The sequence below is a fragment of the Pempheris klunzingeri genome, chromosome 23 (assembly GCF_042242105.1).
Source record: "Pempheris klunzingeri isolate RE-2024b chromosome 23, fPemKlu1.hap1, whole genome shotgun sequence".
NCBI classification, from domain to species: domain Eukaryota; kingdom Metazoa; phylum Chordata; class Actinopteri; order Acropomatiformes; family Pempheridae; genus Pempheris; species Pempheris klunzingeri.
Window position 1 is genome coordinate 5,610,944 of NC_092034.1, and position 16,354 is coordinate 5,627,297.

The window sequence follows — 16,354 nt, forward strand, 5'->3', positions numbered from 1 at the left end:
GGCAAAAAGGAAAGAGGGATAACTCATGTGCATATGTCTGTGTGTTCCAATTAATTAGCATTAGGTCGGCGCTGTTGATTTCCGAGTGGCTGCAGATTGCCACACTAGTGATTTTTCCACTCGGTGGACGGAGGAACTGGCCCACAGTGATCTGTGAAAGACGCTGGAGAGAGATGGGGTCATCCTTATGTTCACAGGCTCTGTATTTCCTTATTATAACACATAAGACTTTATATCTGTCTTCATAGTGATTTCAAATATTAACAAAAAAAAAGATGTGATTATTGATTAAAAATCTTTGTTCTTCTACGTAAAGATGCAGTCTGCTGTCTAGGTGGACAATTTGGCCAGCTACACTCACACATTTAACCCTTTCATGCATGAATTATGATCCTTACCTCAGTCAGGATTTTTTTTACTAAGTGTCTTTATTCATCTTTAGGCATGAAAAACAAGATTTGAAACCCAAATTTTACAAAGATATATTTACATGTCCAGTAGTTGAAATATAGCTAGTGATGCATGATGTACACCTCAGTGGACATGTGATTAATCATCATTTCCTCCCAATATAAAATCAATACTTGGAAAATGTAGCAATTGCATGACTCCTTAGATGTTACTTGATGTCACCATATTTTTCTTTTTATAGAAGGTTTAAACAGAAAAAAAATGAGCAACTTGGTGTTTCTGGCTGTCTGTCGGCCATCTTGGCTTCACTCTGAGTGGATGAGATGATGCAGTAGCTTCCACTCTAGTGGCTAATGTGCAACTATGCCACCAAAACTCATGCATATACAAGAAAACAGCTTTTGAATAGCTGCACACTGTAGTGACCTCTATGCATGAAAGGGTTAAATATCTGACTTTTCAAATGCTCTCATCATTATCGGTCTCTGCACAGTCTGTGTTCTGTGGATTAATAAAGTTGTTGTTGCGACCAGAAGCACACACGAGAAGATGGAATCAAATGGGAGGCAAACGGATGGTAAAAAGGTGCAGGTTATTATTGTACAAGTACAACAAAGACGAGGCACCAACAAACAGACACGACCAAAAATACTTGACTCAGAAGCTCTCAACAAGATACTGATGCTGACTTAGATTGCCGGAACGCTCGACTTGAGGCCACAAGACAAGAAAGCACAGACAACACATACACCAGGGAAGGGGGGGGCGCAGGTGGAAATAACCACAGGAGGAGGAAACGCACAAGTGCAGGAAGTCAAGGGAACCTGAAACGCGAAGGAAAAGTTGAAATACAAAACACATGAACTAACTTTAACAAACTGGAGTTGTCAGTTGTCTCTGTCAAAGCTCTGCTGTCCAATTCAATTCAGTTACCTCAAACAATCATGCCATTTCTTAGCATGGACATGTGTGACTAAAATAGCACTAGAATTATATGAAAATACATACAAATAATATATATATGATAAAAATGAAAGCATCCTTCCAGAGTTATCAATGTCTAAAGTCAAGAAAAGCATCTTGCCCACAAATTTGAGGCTGTAGGTTTAATGGTGTGTAACATCAGAAGGCTTTAGGTGGGTGATGTCAACACACTGATCCAAATGGACATACATTGAACATTTGACCAGGGGAAACGACATTGCTGACAGCGTAAAACTCTTTGAAACTTCTCCTTAATGTGTCATATAAAGAGGATATCGAGACGGGGAGCACAGGGCCCTGAGAGTATATACGCTCCTGAGAGAGGGAGCTGTCCTAACACGGCAAACACACAGCAGTGAAACACAGACAGCCACACAACATCTGAAGCTGAGTTTCCCCCCCTGAAGGCATTGAGCAGACCGCAGCTTGACAAAATGGGATGTTAAAAAAAAAAAACACATCACACACCCTGACCTTGGAATGATACTGTTTCATGTGCCAGTGTGGTCAGATTTGAGTTATTCATATTAGCCAAGACATCAAATGCAGCTATCTATATACATATATATATATATATATATATATATATATATATTTCTGAGTATGGTTACTTTAAGCACCCACTGGATAATGGGGAAGGTTACAGTACATTCGTTTTGCTAATTGAGATATCCACATTTCCCTCGTTGCAGACAAGGGCTGTACTGTGTAATATTGAGACTACAATTTTGTAATATAGCCTCAACATACAGACAGAGTCAGCTGTCACTGGTGACACTGAGGTCACGTCTGTATTTTTAGGCTTGTTGGCTCTTCAGATGACACCGTCTGTCTGTCCACGTTGGTCCAGGCCGAAATATCTCAACAACTACTGGATTGCCATGAAATCTTGCTCAGACATTCACGGTTCCCAGAGGATGAATCCTAATGACTTTGGTGATGCTGCTGACTCCGGCACTGGATTCTGACTAAATACTGGCAATACTAACCCGCGAATCCTCCTCATCCTCCTCATCCTCCTCATCCTCAGCTGTAGTTTCTATTTAGTGCTGGTTATCACATTAGCATGGTAAAAACAATGCCTACTAAATGTCAGCATGTTTACATGCTAATGTTAGCATTTAGCTTTGACTAATAACAGCTTCAGAGGGAATTTGGAGTTTTAATGACGACCAAAGTTTACGTTATACAGTTAGTCTCTTGGCTTATACTTGAAGTCTATTTGAATTTAATTATTTGTGGACAATAAAAAAACAATAAATGAATGCATGGACAAGCGCAGACCTCTGCCAAGAAGAATAGTCCAGAACCGTGGTACTTGTTCATGAGTCATCACCAAAATTGAGTGCGTTCTTCCTTGTTCCCCATGTTACACACTTCCGCCAAGCTTCCTGAGAATGGGGCCTGTAGTTTTACCATGATCCTGGTCACAGTAAGACAAACCTGGGGGTGCAGGGAGCCTAATAAAAGACTCAGAATACTGACTTTGAAACAGTAGTTACACCTTTATTTGGGAAATGAAGCAGTAATCCTTCAAATTCTTTAAATAACCGGAACATAATGTCCACTTACTAGCTTTTTTTTTTGAGCTTTCAACTGCATCTCATGCTCTATTTTATCTTTACTCGGTATTTCACACTTCATTTAATGGGGCTGTTGTTTTCTGAAAAAGTTTCTGGAAACAATTATGTAAACTGGCACCATTACAGGGAAAACAGAGACAAAGTTAGTTTAAGTTCAATTGCTTGTGTGAACAGTTGTTGACTGCCAGAGGAATAACTGCTCCTGTTAGATAATAAAAAGAAGCGGTTAATTGAACAAATAAAATGTGAAAAATACGACTTTCTCATGATTTTGACTCATGACATCAGCGTTTCTGAAACATAGAAATTATAAGTGCATTTTTTTTTTTTTTAACATTATGATGCTGAGAAACTGTTAACTCAGTCACTCATGCCTGCAATCAGCTTGTAAGTGTCATTGTCATCATTTTCAAAAAGGCAGGATTTCACAGTTACACTCATCATCTGCAAGGATGACTGCAGAGAGGCATGAAAACGACAAGAAAACAAGTCATACTGGGAACAAGAAAACAAACCTGATTGGATTAAACAGCGTGCAGAGGAATGATTGTGGTCATGAGATGCATGGCAGAGGCCCAGAGAATAATGATCCACAGCCAGACATCAAACAGCATCTGGAGCTGGCAGAGCACCAGCAAACACTGCAATTAGAAAAATTAATAATGAGGAATGTCCGTATGAGCAGGGACATTATCACATTTCAGACTTAATCTGATCGGAAATATGATAATGGGGCACAAGATTAGGATAAGAACAGAACGGAAGAATTAAATCTGACCACAATGCTAAAATATAATACCCTTATGGCCAAAAGTATGTGGACACTCAAATGTTCCACCTTTTCTTTCCAAAACCGCTAAGCTGCTGCTATAACAGTGTCCATTCATTCTTGTGGAGGGATTTCCACAAGATTTCTAAACCTGGCTGCAGGAATTTGCTCTCCTCAGCTGCAAGAGTCGGCTGTGCACGAACAAGAAACACAGATGTAGAACACACACACACACACACACACACGCATTAGAGGCATAGGAATAGTTATTCAGGTACAAATGCCAACGAGGCATGAGTAAAGGTTTCAGTAGTGGGGGCACGCCTGATAAAAAAGAAGGAGGCTGTTCCATAATCATAAAAGAGCCACAGGAGTAAATGTATGATCCCTTCTTTCTCTCCAGTCTGGAGTGAGGAACAGCAAGGTTTAAAAATCAATTCTACGCAGCTCTGGCAGAAGAGGAGGAGAAGTCGAGCTGCAGTATTTTAAACAAGCTTGCAGCTGGAGCAAAGAAGATGACCTGTGAAATTGAGGGGAGCTGGGAAAAGCATTTCCATGTTTATCTGGGCACGTTGGACCAGGAGAGGGTTGACACAAAGGTAGAAAATTACTGCTGTTGAATACATCGCCGCCATATTTACCCTCACTGGAGCTAAGAGGCTGAACCTAAACCACAAAAATCAGACCAAAAGTACAGAAAAATACGTCATATCACCATTTTTGTGTGATTTCCTTCAATGAAATGAGACATTATGAATAAAGTTTGTTCAAAATCAGTCTGCTCCATGCCCATAATTAAAACAGAGCTGCACCAAACATTCCCTTATTGTCCTTCATATTGAGCCAGGATATTTCACACAGTGGTGATTTTGGCCTCGTTTGCAAAACTAAACGCGGCCTGTGGCGCCCTCCAGCGACTGGAGGCGGAACCACAAACCCTCACCTGTAAAAAGAAAAAAAGGAAAAAAAAAAAAAAAGCTAGATGCAGCAGTCCAGAAATAGCTCTCAAAAAAAAAAAGTGTACCGTGCGTCAAAGTCCAGTTCCGGTTATAATGACGCGTTTTAACAGCTTTCACGTGGCCGCAGTGTTGGAGGATTGTGATGTTTCTCATTTGTGAGCCTCTCTGGAGAAATGCAAAATGATTTAATTAGCATTTAAAGACCATCAGCTGTTTTCTCCCACCTAACGCGGTGTTGTATACACATGTATTTTATGTAATGGAGGATATTTAGACAAAAAAAGGATGATTGGGTGGGTTTTAAACACTTTATGGAGTTCTCTTATGGCATCTTTCTCATGTTTATGTGCTATTTTCTATCATATTAGCTCGTTAATATTTGATTTTATAGTAGCTGTATTAATCTAATGTAAATATTAAGACATAAAATATAAAATATTAATATTATTGGTGTTTTTTGGGAGTTTTTAGACTTTATGGTATCACTATAATATCCCTGAGGGACTTAAGAGATCTGTGTGGCGTTCTTTTAAATGGTATTGCAGGATTAATGTACCTCTTCTATCATTTATCTAATGGACAACAGTGGTCTTACTGAGTAAAGTATGATTTTTCAGTAGCATAATGTGGTTTGGTGTGTGTGAGTGTGTGTCAGATTCAGGGAGGCGGTAGGGGGGGGCGCACACACACACACACACACACACACACACACACACACACACACACACAGTGTCTCTGCTGTGACTGTGTATCACTTCAGATGCTCAGACAGAATTAAAAATGCGCTCCTCCGCCTTGTCACCAGTGTTGCGCGCATTTTCTTGACAAGCCCGTGTTCCCACAGCATGGTGCTCGGACTCAGAGGCTCGGCACTGTCTTCATGCATAACCATTAAAGTCTCTCGGACGCCTAATTAGACCGCAGACCACACACAGCGCCGCGCAGCACCTGTTCCCACCTTCACAGAGAAGGTAAGTTTATTTTTGAAGCGGGATTTGCGTTAAGAACAAAAAAAGAAAAAAGACACGCACCAAAAAAAAAATAGTCTCCTTGAAGTAAAAATGCAGCGGGAGTTCCTGGAGAGTTGGCACAAGCGGGGCTGGCTGCAGGCTACAGGATCTGTATTAATATTTTCTCCTCCCTTTGAAGGTGTTTTTCTCTTCCCAAGTTCAAAGCGCGTTGGCGTTTGTTGTTTAACGTAGTTTCCGGTCACCAGGGGACGTCTTGGTAAACAATGCTGCTGTGTGATTCATGCATGTGTGACATTCAAGCTCTGCCAATTAATCAATTAGTGATCAGGGCAATTACGCGTCCGGTGGAGCCTGCAGCCCAAAGCCAAAAGCAGTGTCTTCGTTAGATTCAGAGAGAAGTTTTCAGCTTTCAGAGAGCAGAAATTAGAGGTGTTTGTGTTTTTTTTTTTTTAAATTGCATCAGATTGGCACCGAGGACGTGAAGTGTAGGTGTTGTTGCACTGGCAGCCACAGGTTTGTGCTCAGGCTGTCACAGGAGTGGTTGTTTTCACTGCAAGGACTGACAGCTCCTCTCTTTTTAAGTTTTAGTGATGAGTTTTGGGTGCTTTAAAAAAAAAAAAAAAAAAAAAAAAAACCCCAACAACCTTAAAGTCTGATTTGTTGTTGAGAAATGAGAAATATTCCTTATAACTAAAATCAGCTTTAGATGGGAACTGAGGTGAGTTTAGGCTGCGCCTCCATCAGCCTCAACAATGTTCAATTAGCCACTCAGACTTTTATTTTTCAAGTATCTTGATCTCTTGTCTCCCCTCCGAGGGCAAAGTGAATGTAATCTCACACCATTGGACTGTTACATAACTTTAAAACTGAAGTGCCATCCTGCCTGCGTAGGAGTAGATGTGATGTTCCCACTTCCTTGCTGTTGTTTTGCTCGTTAATTCTGAGAGGCACATTACTGTAAGTGGCGTTTTGTGACTTAACATTACTGCAGCTGATTTGGTTCTTTTTTTTTTTTTAAATTGTGTTTTGTTTTGTTTTTTTGATGCAGACGAGGCCCCGCAGGACTGATTGCTTTCCAAATCCTCAATGTGATTATGTAGCCTACCTACATGAAGTCTGTGCTTGTTGAGTGTGCAGTGACATGTTAATTTTGAAGGTGGCATGACCAAATGTGTGTATATATTTATGTGTGTGTGTGTGTAGGGGGGCTGCATTCTGCCCTGTGGTGTGTAGGAGGAGTGTGATCGCAGTGTGCCCGAGCATGACGCTCAGAGCTGTTGGACAGAGTTCAGTCCTTTGCTGAGCGGTCTGTCCTCGGTGCTGGAAGTGGTGCGCAGACAGACACGTTACTGTAACCTGACTCATGTATATGGCAGGCTTCCCCCATCACCGCTCAGGAACTGTGTCATCACCGTGCACCGCTACATGGGAAACAGGAATGAAAGTGAGTTTCTTAAATCCCTGAAGTAAAGCTCCACCATTTTGAACAATGTGGCAGCTACTCTTATAAAATGATGGCTAACATGCAAGAAAAAAGCCTACATATGGTTAAGTAATGTCACATTATTTCATTATAGAAAACTACCTCTTATCTTATCTTATCTTACCTGTTCAATAGATCCCAAGACCAATTCAAGAGAGCTACAAAAAATATAAGCACTGTATTTAACTGGTGCGCTTCTTTCCCACTAATTCCCAGGACGCCGTGGTGTGATGTGATGTCCTGACTCAGACCGAGCACGTAACTGTTAACTCTGTTATGTAATTTGGTAGTATTTGGAAAATAGAGAAACTGTTGAGGTGGAACAGTTGGTAGATACTCACCAATTTACAGAGGATTTAAGAAGCAGCATAATATTTTAATGTGCAGAAAACTTTATGTTTTCAGTGTAACTTGCAGATATGCAGCTGAGGTCGTGGACGTCACTCAGTTGCATAATTGTGAAGAACCTCAGTAACACTTTCTCAATTTTCCTCGTAATTGGCACCAAACTCCATTGGCCTTTCTGGGTAATTTAAGGTTAACTTGGTTTTTATCCCATATTATTGTGTTTACCCCCATCTCAATTTAATCCTTATCCTTTATTTACAGTTTTATGTTTGTCTAAGCGCCGCTTTCATTGTCCTGTGTGCGCAGGGCGCCCAGGAAAAAGATAGCAAACTGCTCACACAGCACCCTGTGTAAATATAAGTTGAATGAAAAACATTCTCACAATTATAAAGTTGCATGTTACAAAAGAAAACTATCAGGGAATTAGGCACCTGCAAAATTAGATTTCTGTTCATATTCCACACTGTGACTCACTGCTCACCTCAAACGCTCCAACCATCCTGCCACTACAGAGAGTAAATGTAAAATATCAACAACGAAGCCTGAGCATAGATAAGACATGATAGCACTATAATGGGTGAATAAATATTTTGCCTTCATTGTGCTTGGACTGAGCCAAAGTTAGCCTTATTGTCAACATATGGATATATTCGATAAAGTTGTTGCCATTTGGCCCACGTTAGCATCCCTAAATCCCCACATCTCTTCCCAGCTCACTATTGATGTTCTGTAGCTTAACAGAATTCATTTTTTACTTCCCATACGACCATGTTTGGGGACTAAATCAGGAAGTGTGTCTTTAATCAGTAAATTTACATTAAAAAACTCTCTGTTTTATATGGAGGACAGTGGAGCGGTGTGTTTCCAAAGCTTATTGTCGTGTTTTTCTTAAGAAAGTCTGGTGGCCAAATGCTCCAAGACAGATTTCGATTGTAGCTACGATGAATCAGCGCCACGGTATAGAATCTAAACATTATGATTTGGTGTTCTTAATTGAAAAGAGTAAAGGCTCTTTCCTCAACATAATAACTCTGTAAATGTGTCAGCTGAGTCAAAAAGGCACATGATTGGCCATACCCAACACGCCTGGCTGTGAATGGAGTTGTGAAAAGCTTGGAGAAAGGTTTAAACATTTTAAAAGAGTTGATAATAGAGCAGGACTTAAAAGGGAAGAGGTGTGAGATGACGTCCTCTCTCCCCGGCCGCTGCAGAGAGCACAGCATTAATGCAGGCTTTTGTCCTCTTGTGGTCACTCTAACACAACCTGAAATTAGAGGATGAAAGTCATCCCTCGTCGTCACTGTCCAAACTATGTTCGGAGGATTCATACGAGGGTGTAGAAAGACTCAATAGGCCAGGGAAATGAAATGATGTCCAAATGTTTGGCATTTGGAAAGATGCACAAAAGTTTTTACATCCAGAAATGCTAAATATTTTATCTGTTAACCCGTCCTGTCATCTGTTATCACCATTTTTTTGGGTGGATTTCTGTGGTCATTTTCTTTAAAGTAATCTTATCTGCTTTATAGAAAATAAACCCCAGACTCCAAAGATATTATTGGCAGTTTGACTGGAAATCTCCTTAAAGTCTTGGACACCTTTGCTGCCCCTGATTTTGCAGAATACCTACTTGAAACATCCCTAACAAGTTTAAAAAGCACTCAGTATTATTCACACTCACTTATCGAAAACCTTCGACATTACCTAACAGTCCGTTACAAAAATAACATTTTGTATGAAGTGCTCCTCATGCCGATCCGTCATTACTCACACTGTGAATCACACAGTCAGCCAGAGGTCAAAACAAACCAGAAAAAAGTTGGATATTTGACGCTAAAAGGCCTTTTTAAGTGCACAGAACCTGCCTCCCCCTAACAAAAATTGGGATTTCTTTAATCACACGCAGCTTTCGCTCAAGTCCTAAACAATATTTACATTCCTCTGTCACTTATTTAGTTTTGTTCTTAAAAATGTGAAGGTTTCCAAGCAGTTGAGGCTGGTGTTCAGAGTCCAATCTTGCTGTCATTAAGACAAGTGTGAAAACCTGGACAGCATGGTGAGATTATCCCAGTTGTTTTGTGCTTTGACAGTAACAAGTGACAGCATCTTGGAAAAAGTTGTTTTTTTAGTTTTCACAGGAGACAAGAAAAAAGACTGGAACTAGATTGTTATTCTGGCAAGTTTGTCCAGTTCAGTTTATTATGAAAAAAAAAAAAATTACATTTCGAAACTCAATGCTAGATTGGATGACCTGTTCAGATGGATGAAGTTGGCATTGCAAGCCAAGTGCAGCCTTCTAAAAGCTCAAAAATGTGGTGAGAAAAACAAGACTCTGATTAATATTCATAAGTCATTGCTGTTGATTAAAACAAACTTCAAACTTTATTCAGTGACCAATCTGAACATGAACATTGTGCACCTGTAGTCCACCCCAACAGGTGTTTTCACTCATCATGGCTGAATAGATCGACTTCTGAACAGTGTTCACACTATGAGTGACACGTCATACAAAAATGAAAAAAAAAAAGAAAAAAATTGCAAAAAATATAATCTAATTGAAAATGAACTCAGGCTGTGCCATAACTCAATATTATTGTAAAAAAAATTGAGCATTTTTGCCTTGGTAGAGCATATATCAAAATAAGAAAATAATAAAAAAAAGTGATAATGATTACAACCATATTGTCTGTTACTCACTGAGGGCCTCACACTAGTTCCTCTACTCGTGGGGGCTCCTCGTGTTCGCTGTTGACCATTCATGGAGAAATATGTGACAGTTTAAAGATTTCATGACATCATGATGGATACTTATAGCGAACACACACACTAGTCTGACAGAACTATTAATGCCCCTTCTGAATCACTGCAGCAGTTAACCGATATGTTTCTAAAATTATGAATATTCACAGTTATGCTAACAGTCGTTCTTCTCTCATACAGCCCCAGTGTTACTTCTGACTCATACTAATGCCTTTGTACAACTTCGTCACACACACGCACACACACACACGCAGACACACACAGCTCTCACTTCCTTGTCACTGGCCCTGAGTGCCATCGCTACGGCGCTTTTGCAGCAGGCATCAAAATGGACACCTGTCATCAGTCAGCAGGCCCCTGTGCCCACTGTTGCCCCCTGCGGATACTTATAGCCCACTGCAATTATGTTGTTCCATTAGTCATCCTACGCATGCAGTGATGGGCCGCCGGCTATACTTAGCCACCGTCATGGTCACTTGTGTGCAAATGAGAGATTTTACAGATTGATGCTCGTGGATGGCGTCAAACACGATGAATAGAGATGAATAATAATGAGCATAATTGTTGTTTTGATATGAGTTTTTGACAAAGTTTCCAGTTTGCTGGTGAGGAAACACTGCTTATTATTGTTTGGTCAACTGTTTTTTTTTTTTTAAAGTTCAGTCCTCTCATAGTTACTTTTGACTGATTTGATAATTTTAGAAGTTGGCTTATTCTCTTTCTTCTCAAGAGTTCAATGTTGGCCAATGTTATTTCTAGACGAACCGAAGTTTATCCATCGACCAAGTACTGTGTGGCATCTCTGCTGGTTGCCCAGCAACCTCACAGTGACTTCAAAACTCCAGGAAGTCGCAGCATCCAGCTCATAACTCCCAGTAAAGTCACAAATGGTTATTTCTACATTCATGACAAGATACAACATGTTGACAAGCTGTAGAGGTGTTGGTTGGCTTCATTTTTTTCTAAAACTACCTGGTTAGTTTCAGGGAAAAGATGATGGTTTGGGTTAAACTTAGGACATTTCTTATTTAAGTTTCACTCTGTTTCACACCGGACACAAACTCGGACACAAACTCGGTCAAAGTTCGGTTCCATCCAACCACCTGTCCACATCCATCTGTGGACTTTTCCCTGCTGCTAAACACTTTATTCCCCGTTAGTGTCTCCTACAGATGCCAAAGGATGATGATGATCAGGATCAGGTTCAACACCTCCATATCTTTCCTATAGGTATGGCTTATTCACTAGCTAGTTATTTAATGCTAATACAATGCTCAGCAACATTTAACACAAAAACATTAGTGACGTGTATGTTGTGTGTTTTGTTTACATCCAGAACTGTGTTAAAATACCAAAAGGCCTCCACTTTAACAGATTACTTGTATAAAAGGACTAAAGAAACCCTCTTTGAGAAAACCCATTAAGTTACAGACGCTAGAATATCCGAGGTGAACCTGGAAAGGCAGCAGGAGCTCTCTGTGGTGGATAATTATAAAACACAAAAACTGGCATAATTACCGTAGTTGGAGGGTCTCCATACCCACTAATGAGAACTGTCGATCAGCTTGTTAGGATGCACCTGTCACGGCTGAAAATGCAGAAGCATAAACTCAAGTATTTTAATTGCTAATTTGAACCAACACAAGGCTTCTGCACCTACTCTGCCATTGTGTTGCCTCTGCAGAGAGTGACAGTTCGCACAGAGTTACAGTCTCAAGCGTTGACAGAGTGTATAGACACTTTATTTTATGACCGAACGGCAAAAGTTTTAGTAAAGTTTGAGTTTTCCTTTCTGCTGGAAGTGCCTGTTGTTCCTCTCTGTCATAATAAGGGGTGAGGTGTCTGCATATGTGTTTAGGTTTCTCATTGTATGACAGACTATTTGAATATGAACTCAACATTTGTCATTTCATTCAGTCTAATTAAACTTAAGCTTGTATCTTTCTGGATTTAACGCACAAAAGTGATGAATGAGGAAAGTACACACAACAATAAAGTAAAACCTCTTAAAAATGAGAGAGACTGTTGACTTTGCTGAGGTAAATAGTACCGTAAACATCACTTTTCATTCAACATGTTTTCATGTTGGATGAAAAGTATGAATGCAGTGTGGTTTACAGTAATAGTGTGGATGTGCAAGAGCTCTGAAATATACGACGAAAAAGACAAAAAAAATAAATAAAAAATCTAAAATCTATCAGAGAACCAGGGTTTATCAAAGTGTACATTAAATGAGATGATAAAAACAAATGTGTGAATGTACAGTGGCCGGTTCTGTGCCTGCTTATCAAAATCTCCAGATGGAAATACCATATGTAGGATGCGACAGTGAGCAAAGTGCACGACATCGCTGTCTGTTGTCAGTATCACCGTCATCTCAGGTTTGTCGGCTGGAGGTTACATCCGCGGAGAAAAATGTTGTGAAGGCTCCATGATGCACCTCGGAGGCTGGAGATGGACTGCAGCTGCATCAGCTCGGTGTCGAGGGGGTGGGAGATGTTGATGTGGAGGATTCGGTTTCCTCCTCGTCCTCCCTCTGCTGCTTTCTCTGGACTTATTTTGTGTTGTTTCTCTTCTTCCTGCAGATGATTTATCACCATCCATTGCAGCTAAAACAGAGTTTATGAGAACCGTTAAACTCAGCATCACTTTTAGCCTCGATATTTTGGACTAATGATTAGAAATACTCCCAGAAAAGCCAGATATACTAATTAAGATACCAGAAAACAGGTATATTGGACATATTCTTATGACTATAGTTTCCCATATTCTGCATTGTACATATTTTTTATGTTTCTTGATTATGCACCAATATACCAAGGCAAATTCCTTGATTCCTGATTTTGATTTAAATGCAATGCAGCTGCAAAATGTGTTGCTTTAAGTGTAAAACCAGTTTTTCGTCACTGCAAGCTGGCTCTTACTACCCCTATATACCCCCCTACACAAAATATTTAGCTGAATACGAGTTGATGTGCGCGTGGACGCCGCTGAAAGTAATTCTTTAAGACTGATTTCCTTTTGCGCACTTTGCAAGTATGAGAAGCTCCCACTCCACTTCATTCACCACTTCACTCTGGACGGCTCCACTTCAGTTTCTGCTCCACAGAGAATCTGCTGAACTCTCCTCCACCTTGCAGACACTGAGCGGCATGTGATTCTCCTGACAAAGCTCTTCGCCGCACTCGTGCTTTCCCATGCGTCTGCGTCACTGCTGCATAACATGACAAAGCTGTCATCTTTAAAACCAGCTGAGGGTGTCACAAAGCACTGAGATTGTTCAAATAAGCTTGAAACCATTCATCCCATTGGGGGTGTGAGGTGGGGGGGTGGGCCCTCTGTGCTTCTCTGTAACCTGATGGAGCACTCGCTGTTCTGGAGGTGGACAAATCTGGAAACCATGATGTTGTCCATCTGCACCAGACTGAGCTTTTCACTGAGCAGCTGCTCACTGTCAGTGATCTCTCTCATCCTACACTGTTAAGATCATTTAAATCCTGTGTTTTTATCATCATATATCAGCTTCATTGAGGTCAGGTTAACTTCCACTTCACCTCCGGCCCGGTGAGCCCTCTTTTGTGTCTTGAATCTGATCATGGATTAAAAATTGGTTGTATATCTGATTAACACAGTCATGACAGTGTGGTGCAAATAGTGACGGCTAGTGATGTTTTGTGTAAATCACACCTTTACTTACAAAATGTTTTATTTGCATCAACACCTTGAAAATCTACGGGTAAATGTAGTTCAACGCCGGTACCTACAGCACCTGCAATGCTTTGTCAGATCTGCTCAGAAAATTGTCTTCTGTAAGTGTTTGAGTCACTCCATCACTCCGTCATCATTCGCTCAGCCAACATGTCTTTCAGTCCTTCTGTCCCTTCTCTTTTCAGTCCAAATTCCTCATCTCCTCTGCAAAAAGGTGTAAACGACTCAGGTTTTCTCTCGCAATCAGTCAACATTTGCACAATAAAATCTGATGTTCCCTTTAAAAAAAACCCCATTAGCAGCAGATTTTTGCCCCTTTAAGTGCTCACTGCCTATACAAGCCTGTCCCCCCTATACTGAGTCTGACTCCCAGAAGAGGGAAATGTAATTTAAGGTTTACCGAAACTCCACTTTCCTCTACAGCTCCCAACAGATTCCCACTACTTGGCTCGGCACTCCTTTTCCTCCCTCCACTCTCTCCATCCCTCTTCAGACAAGTCTTGCCCTAACTGCTTCTTCGTCTACTAGTTAAGTGCTCGGCACATTCAGCAGCATCAGACTTTGCCGTCTATCCCGCTGGGTTCCCGGCTGCTGCTGCTGCTGCTGCCCTCAGGTGCCAAAACACCTTGTCAGATATACAGTATACGTCTCCCACTGCTTATTACATTTCCAGTCTGCAAGCTGGAGCTGCAGCGCTGCAGGCACACTGAAGTTGTGGCTCCCTTACCCCAGCTTTAATTTTCAGTGCCGGCTTTTCTCTTCTCCTTTCATCATTTTATCTTTTATCTTTCTCTTCTGTTTCTCCCTCTCTGTGTCTCTCTTTCTCTGAGGGAATTACATAAGTCTTTCTGCGTGTGTGTGGGCAGCGTTGCATTTTATGTAAGGCGGACCTGGAAGTGGCTAGCGAAACACTAGGGTCTTGCTCTCTGTTTTTTTTTTCTCTCTTTCTCTCTACATGTCTTGTAGCCTTGTGTGGTTGTGTGTGTGGTTGGGTCATCGGACTGCGGATCTGCGTGGTGGTTGGCTCCAGATATGCGATGGGGTGACTGAGCAGGCCCACTCAGAGTCATACTCACACCTTTTTGTTAAAGTGCGCCTTGTAATAATAAATATTTGACTCCTAAATTGAAGATGATGATGCTTATGGACTTGTGGTGTTGATGTAAAGTGTGTCTGTTTTGAAGTAAGGAACATATGAGGTGAATCTTTGAACAATTAAATTAAAAATTTATTTGCAAAGTGACCAAAACCAAACTCCTTGTTTCTGGCCAGTGATCATAGATTTGGTCGGCTGACCATTTGGCGAGCAGATTTTATCGACTACAGCTAACTAGCCTCCGCTTACGCAAAACCTCCAGCAGTCCACTCAGTCTTGTGTTGTTTCCAGCTCACAGATTTTAAATAAAAACCTACAAAGGGCTTTTAAATATGCACTTTTAATGCATAAATTATCATGAAATACTGAGCACTGAGGCTAGAAATGATATGTTCAAGGCGAAAAGTCAGTGTGGAAATAGCATTGTTCATGTATTTTAGAGTAGAGCTAGTTGGCCCAACTATTAATGTAATTGAAAACTTTATTTGCTCTGACATAATGTTGGAACGGATGAGTTGTTTATTACAGACAAAACAGAATTGGACAAGCAGCAGTGATTAGATTTATGCTTTACAGTATGGCTCACTGAGGAATAAGTTTGGCTGGAGCTGCTGGAGTGTTTAAACTTCAACAAACCGAATAAAGATCAGGATGGAGTCGCTGTCCTTCCTCTAAACTTGTATTGTTGATTGGAGCAAACGCTGCGTTACTATTAGCTCTTAGCTTTTAGAGACACCAAATGTATGCTTGAGGCACAAGCTGGGGGTCAGTAGCAAGCCAGTTAGCTGGGCATGCTAATGTTTGCTGCTTAGGTCTTTGGATTATCAAACCGATGATTCCTTTCATCTAATTAAACAGAATCCAAGTGAAGTTCTGCAGAAGTTTCTCCAACAGTCTCGTCAGAACAAACCTATGATTATTACATAACACCGACCCCCTCCTTTGATTAATGATAGCTGTACTTGATTCCTAGCCCCTGTAATGCTATTTACCATGAACAGTTAATGGTCCTACACAGTACAGATTGGCACACGGATAACTGGTTTCCCTGGGAGGAGGGGACAGTTATGTAATAAGTGGCAGGAGATGATTAAAAATGTGAAAAATTCAAATGTGTTACTGAATGAAACCAGTATTCATAAAGCTTCCTGTAACGCCACTGAAACAGGTTGCTGAGAAATGAACTTTGGTGCTATGAAGTGAGGGAGGAAGAGACGGAAGAAATACTGATTATTAATGGAATCCTTTTTTTTGTTTTATTATTTGTTATGTATTCTTTTTT